Consider the following 6,825-nt stretch of genomic DNA (forward strand, 5'->3'; position numbering starts at 1 on the left):
CATCTATGGTCATGAAGGTGGAACTCTTAAAATCTCCAAAAGAAAAATAAGTCACACTAACACATCTTACACATCAAAAACTGGGTTTACTCCCCTTTTTGTCATAAGCAAAAAGCTTGGGGTGTGAAAAACTTAGCTTGAAGTACAAGGTACTTCCCCCTTAGAGAAGGTCTAAGTTGAAAGAAAATGAAGACGATGTAAGAATCAGAGTGAGGCGATAATAAATAGAAGAGTTAATGCAAGGGATGAACGTTTACCACCGGTCAAGTGAGGAAATAGAAGGGTCAGTTACCAAGTACTTAACCTCGAGAAACTGTAAGAGCATTAACTTTCAGAGAGAAAGTGAAGCCTATAAAAACGTTGGAGAGAAAGGTAAGCTTCACACCTCGAATAATATTCAGAAAAAAAAATGGCATCATACAGAATGGCATTAGAAGAGCTCAGAAGGAAGGCGTTTGAGGAAGATATGTTCCTCAATATTAGGCATCCCGATGGTACAAAGACCATACAAGAGCTGACGAAGACACTGCTTGAAGAAGATCTTGGTCCAGAGATGGAGAAAGATCTGAAGGAGTTCCTCTGCTTCGTGGAAGAGATTCAGGAGCTTTGCCAGCGGGAGCTGAATCTGCTGGAAGAGAAGGAGACTGTGGAAAAGAGACTTAAGACGACAGAAGATAGTCTAGAAAAAGATGATCTGAGCATCAAACTTGGCAACATAGAGTATGCATTGGATCGTCTGGAGAAGGAAAGAGTGGAGCAGCGCCAAGAATGCAGAAGAATGAGGAAGGATCCTCCATTCTAGATATAGGGAATAATGTATGATGGAAAGAATTATGATGTAAACATAGAACAATTATGAATAAAACAGGTTTTGCAAACATATGTGACACAAATATATATAGATATATGCATATAGAATCACAAATGAACAAATTAAAGTAAGTAAGTAGAGTTTAAATAAAACAACGTTAAATAAAAAGGAAAAGGAAGAAAAAGAAGAGATCCTAAAAAACTAAGATTTGTCAGTACGGCGCAGAAGTTCCATCATCATGTGCTTCATCTCAATCAGCATGGATTCATGAGTGTCAAGACGTTGTTCCATGATGTCGAGTCTGGATGAGCTTGTCGGAGTAGAGCTGGAAGGAACGTTCTGAGCAGCTTGAGGTTCTGGAATGGAAGCAGAAGCAGCAGGAGTAAACAGAACTGGTGCAAGTCGCTCTGCCTCAGCCTCAGCTTCAAGACGTTCTGCCTCAAGTCTGGCTTGTTCAGCCTGAGCTGCTGCTTGACGGGCAGCTGCTTCTTCTTGTTCTTTCTGTCTCTTGGCTTCTTCAATGGCTTCAAGAAGCTTGGTTCTCTGTTCGAGTTCATGAAGAGCCACCCTCCTAGCAAACCTTTGCTTTGCAGCCTCAATGCTCTGACTTCCCTCGGCATGCAGGAGCTGCAGCATAACGGGAAACTGAGCCACCAGCCAAGTGCTCAAATTGTTCCACTCATCAGCCACATTTTCAGCATTCTCACTGAGGTCAGTCTGACCTTGCACATTGCGGAGCCTCAAGGAGGCTTCATGATTGAAAATATTGATGCACTCAGAGAGAGATGTGGGTTGAAGGTGAGTATAGGGAATGATGGGAGGTTGGGTGCAGGAGAGGCTGGGTGATTGCTGCTATGAGCTTCAGAGGCACCTTGTGGAGAACCAATGTTAATTATGGGAGCATTGGGTTCAGAGGTTCCACGGTGAGGGTCTGAAGTTTCAACCAGAGGGTGAGTGATCTAACCGAGGATTGGTTAGATACTGATTGTTCAGGTTCAGGGTCTGGTTGAATTGGCTCTTGTTGGTCAGGGACAGGGTGAGTCTGTTGGACTAAGGGGTCTGCCTCTTGGATAGGATTGGCCAAGATAGGTTCATCTGGGTCAACTAGACGTTCAGGTCTAGGGCCAGGATATTGCCTAGGGCTTGGACAGGTAAGGTAATATTCTTCCAAGGCAGATACCTTCTCTTTCCTAACCTCCATGAATTTTCTAAGTGATTCAGAGGTATTGGAGGGAGGAGAGTCAAAGACATTGATGGGGAAGGATACAGGTGTGAAGGCTGATGAAGAGTCTGTATCCGTGGTTCTGACAGCAGGACGTGCTGATGCTCTGGGAGCAGAGTGATCAGACGTTCTGGGTTGTGGTTCTGTTGGTTTGGGTTCTGGTTGGTTGGGGATGATGGGTTCAGAAGGTAATGGGTCGTATGGAATGGTAAGGAGAGAGGTTGGATCTTCTGACCTAGAGGGTTGGTTCTGAAGCAAATTCCAGAGTGGTGCTTCAGTAGGAGAAGGTTGAAAGAATGAAGATCTTGGGGAATGTGGTGGAGAGGTGGTTTGTGCGGCTGGCTGGGATTCATGAATAGGAGTGAGGGGATTTGAAGAGTGTTGGAGTAAGGCAGAAATTGGGAGTGCATCAAATAAATTCAAATCATCATCAGAGGTAAGTGCAGGCTTACTTGTATGTGCTGATGATCGAGTCACTCTGGCAGGAGGTTCAGTCCTTCTGACCTCTGCAGCAGCTGGTTCCACCCGAGTAGGCTTCACCACAATTCTGACTTTCTTCTGCTTCTTCTTTGGAGGACCATCCTCACTATCATCACCATCATCATCATCAGGCTTGCTCTTCGCCTTCTTGACCAGAGGACATCAGATTCCTCTGAGGATTCGTCCAGAACCATCTTCCTCTTGGTTTTCTTCTTGGGAGGAGAAGGAAACTCTGGAGCTGGTGGAAGTCTGCTGACGAAATCATCAAGGTCAATCTCGAATCCTTGAGCCCTGAGGTCTTCAACATAGCATCTGATGGCTTCAGGATGGTCTGCTTGAGTCCACAGAGGGTAGTCATTCAGAGGCATTCTTCTTCCTCTGATCTCAGAAGATGTGTCCTCATGAGCAGGAGCAATCTTCTTCTGGACCAAACCCATCTTCTTCAGAGAGTTGGCAGTGAAGACATCGCTAACAATTGTGCTCAAGTCCTCTGTGCAACCAGCATTGATCAAATCTTGCACCAAGTTGCTTTCAATGAGAAAGTCTGAGATCAGCCTCCCAAAAGGGATATATTTGATGGCTGACTTGATGGAGGAGGTGGTGCGAGACTTCCGGATGCATTCCTTCAAATAGGAGAACAGGAAGTAGGGAAGGCAGATCTTCTCCTTGTCTTGAATGAAGAACAGCATCGCCTTCTGATTGAAGTTGATGTAGTCTGGAGAACTGCCCTTTGGTCGTTGATTGATGCAGTTGAGCAGGATCTTGTGCCAGACCCTGAGTTTGGGTTGAAGGTCCATCACTTTGTAGCTCGTCTTGCCCGGTTTGAAGGTGGTGTACAGGGCCTTGTTGACGATGTCCTTGGTTCTGGGTTTCAGCTTCGATTCCGTCAGTGAGAACCGATACCCATGAGCAGTTTCTGCACCTAGCAGATTCACGAATGACTTCTCCGTGATGATGATCTTCCTACCCAGTATGTAAGAGACCACCTGAGTGTCATCACAATCAGCGTGCTTCCAGAATTCCTTTACTAGCTTCTCATACACCGGTCCTCGAAGTCGATTGAAGTAGTTTCCCCAACCTTGAGCTTGGACTTCAGGACGAAGATCAAACCCATTTGCAGCCAAGTTGTCGAGGTTGAATCTCCATTCTGCAAGGACTTGGAGTTCCTCAGGAGGAAATACACAGTGAACGGCACAGCCCCGTTCTGCAATAGGAACAATCTCCTCTTGAGCTTGAGCTTGTTCTTGTGCTGGGTTCTCAGAGCCCCGTTGACCCGTTGCCAAACCGACTACCATGTGAGGGAACTGAGGTGCATCTGCAGTAGATCTTCTGGTTTGTCTCACCATTTTGAAGAGGTTGAAGGTTTGAGGTAGAAGATGAAGTTTGAAGGATGAAGAGAGATCGAGAGAGAAATCACGAAGGAGGCAGTTTGAAAAGCAGGGAGTGCGAGAGTGAAAACCGGAAGTGAGAGAGAACGTGTGTGTATAGTGGGTTTTATCAAATAACCGTTGTTGATTCAAAAAGCACTTTAAGATCAACGGTTGAAAATTAAAGATAGACAGTAACAGTAAAATACACAATCACACACAGGAGATAAGCATATCTACACGCAATCACAACAGACTGTCACACGGGCACAAGGAACTATGCATCAGAAATTCTGACGCACGTGTTGTTGTCTCAGCTTCAGAGTCAGTACCAGTGGGCACACACACTCTGATTGAGTTACCTTCTGGACTAGACATCTTCTGATCAAGAAGTATCATAGTCAGAGGTTCTGATCTATCTTCACTCTGGACAAAAGTCCATGTTTAGATTTTTCAGAATAAAATTAAATCTATCTTCAGCTAAGGGCTTTGTAAAGATATCTGCCCATTGATGGTCAGTATCAACAAACTTCAGAAGAAGTACGCCCTTCTGCACATAATCTCTAATGAAGTGATACTTTACCTCAATGTGCTTTGCCCTTGAATGCAAGATAGGATTCTTGCTCAACGAAATTGCAGCAGTGTTATCACAATAGATTGGGATATTGCTCTCAAGGATCTGATAATCCTCCAGCTGATGTTTCATCCAGAGCATCTGAGTGCTGCATATTGCTGCTGAGATATATTCTGCCTCTGCAGTTGATAGAGCAATGGTTGATTGCCTCTTGCTTGCCCATGAGACTAGATTGCTTCCCAGAAATTGACAATTTCCAGAAGTACTTTTTCTCTCTGTTCTATCTCCAGCATAATCAGCATCACAATAACCTGAAAGCTTATACTCTGATGTTTTCTTATACATCAAGCCAAGGTTAGTGGTGCCTTTCAGATACCTTAGGATCCTCTTAACAGCAGTTAAGTGGGTTTCCCTTGGATCTGATTGGAAACGAGCACATAAATGAACACTAAATAATATGTCTGGCCTAGATGCAGTTAAGTACAGAAGTGAACCTATCATGCCACGGTAGAGCTTCTGACATACTTTACCACTTATATCTTCTTTTCCAGAATGCATGTTGGATGCATTGGAGTCTTGGCCACTGTAGATTCCAGCATATTGAACTTCTTCAGAAGTTCTTTAGTGTACTTGCTCTGATGGATATATGTTCCTTCTGGTGTTTGATCAACTTGTATTCCCAGAAAGTACTTTAATTCTCCCATCATACTCATCTCAAATTCAGCCTGCATCATCTCAGAAAAATTCTTTGCATAGAGATTGATTAGCAGAACCAAATATAATATCATCAACATAAATTTGCACAATTAAGATATCATCTTTATAAGTCTTGCAAAAGAGAGTTGTATCTACTTTACCCCTTACAACTCATTCTCCAGAAGGAATGAGCTAAGTCTCTCATACCATGCTCTGGGAGCTTGCTTCAGACCGTAGAGTGATTTCTTCAATTTGAACACATGGTCTGGTTTCTTTTCATCTTCAAAACCTGGGGTTGATGAACATAGACTTCCTCTGAGATATAACCATTTAGGAAGGCACTCTTTACGTCCATCTGATGTAGAACTATGTTGTGATTTACTGAGAAAGAAATCAATAGTCTGATTGCCTCCAGTCTTGCTACTGGAGCAAATGTTTCAGTGTAGTCTATTCCTTCCTGCTGGCTGTAGCCTTGAGCAACTAGCCTTGCCTTGTTTCTGACTACATCTCCTTTCTCATTTAGCTTGTTTCTGAATACCCATTTCGTTCCAATAACATGGACATTCTCAGGCTTCTTCACTAAGCTCCAAACATCGTTCTTGGAGAATTGATTCAATTCTTCTTCCATGGCCAGAATCCAATCCTTGTCCTGAAGAGCTTCATCTATGGACTTGGGTTCAATTAAGGACACCAATCCTTTCAGACTCAGCAAGGTCTCTTCAGAGGGTCTGAAGGCAGATCTGGTTCTGACTGGTTCATCTTTGTTGCCCAGAATCAATTCCTTAGGATGAGCTGCAGTGATTCTGCTCTTCTTCAGAGTTTGTGAGTTAGAGGGACCAGCTTCTTCCTCTGGTTCATCTTCCTCTGGCTCAACTTCCTCTGGAGCTTTGCCTTTGTCAGAAACATTAATGCTTAAATCTGCAAACTTTTCAACTAGCTTTGACTGGTCAGAGTCAAGCTTATCATCAAATCTAACATGAATAGATTCTTCAATAGTCTTAGCATCAGTATTATAAAATCTAAAACCTTTAGATCTATCAGAATAACCAAGTAATAGACACTTAGAAGATTTAGCATCAAATTTATGCAATCTATCCTTAGTATTGAGAACATAACAAACACAGCCAAAAGGATGAAAATAAGAAATGTTGGGTTTTATGTTCTTCCACAATTCATAAGGAGTCTTATTCAGAATTGGTCTCACAGAGATTCTGTTCTGAATGTAACATGCTGTATTTACTGCCTCTGCCCAAAAGTGCTTAGCCATGCCAGTTTCTTGGAGCATGGTTCTAGCCATCTCCTGAAGAGTTCTGTTCTTCCTCTCAACAACACCATTTTGTTGAGGAGTTCTGGGACAAGAGAAATCATGTGTAATTCCATAGGAATCAAACAGACTCTCAAACTTGTCATTCTCAAACTCTCCACCATGGTCACTTCTGACACGCACAATTCTACAAGCCTTCTCGTTTTGCACTTGAGCAATGAAGGTAGAGAACACAGCATGAGACTCATCCTTGCGGGTTAGAAACTTTACCCATGTCCAGCGGCTATAGTCATCAACGATAACCATCCCATATCTCTTGCCACCTATAGACTCAGTTTTCACTGGTCCAAACAGGTCGATATGCAGAAGTTCTAACGGCCTTGAGGTTGAGACAACATTCTTTGCCTTGAA

Source organism: Lotus japonicus, chromosome 1 (genome assembly GCF_012489685.1).
Source record: "Lotus japonicus ecotype B-129 chromosome 1, LjGifu_v1.2".
Lineage (NCBI taxonomy): Eukaryota > Viridiplantae > Streptophyta > Magnoliopsida > Fabales > Fabaceae > Lotus > Lotus japonicus.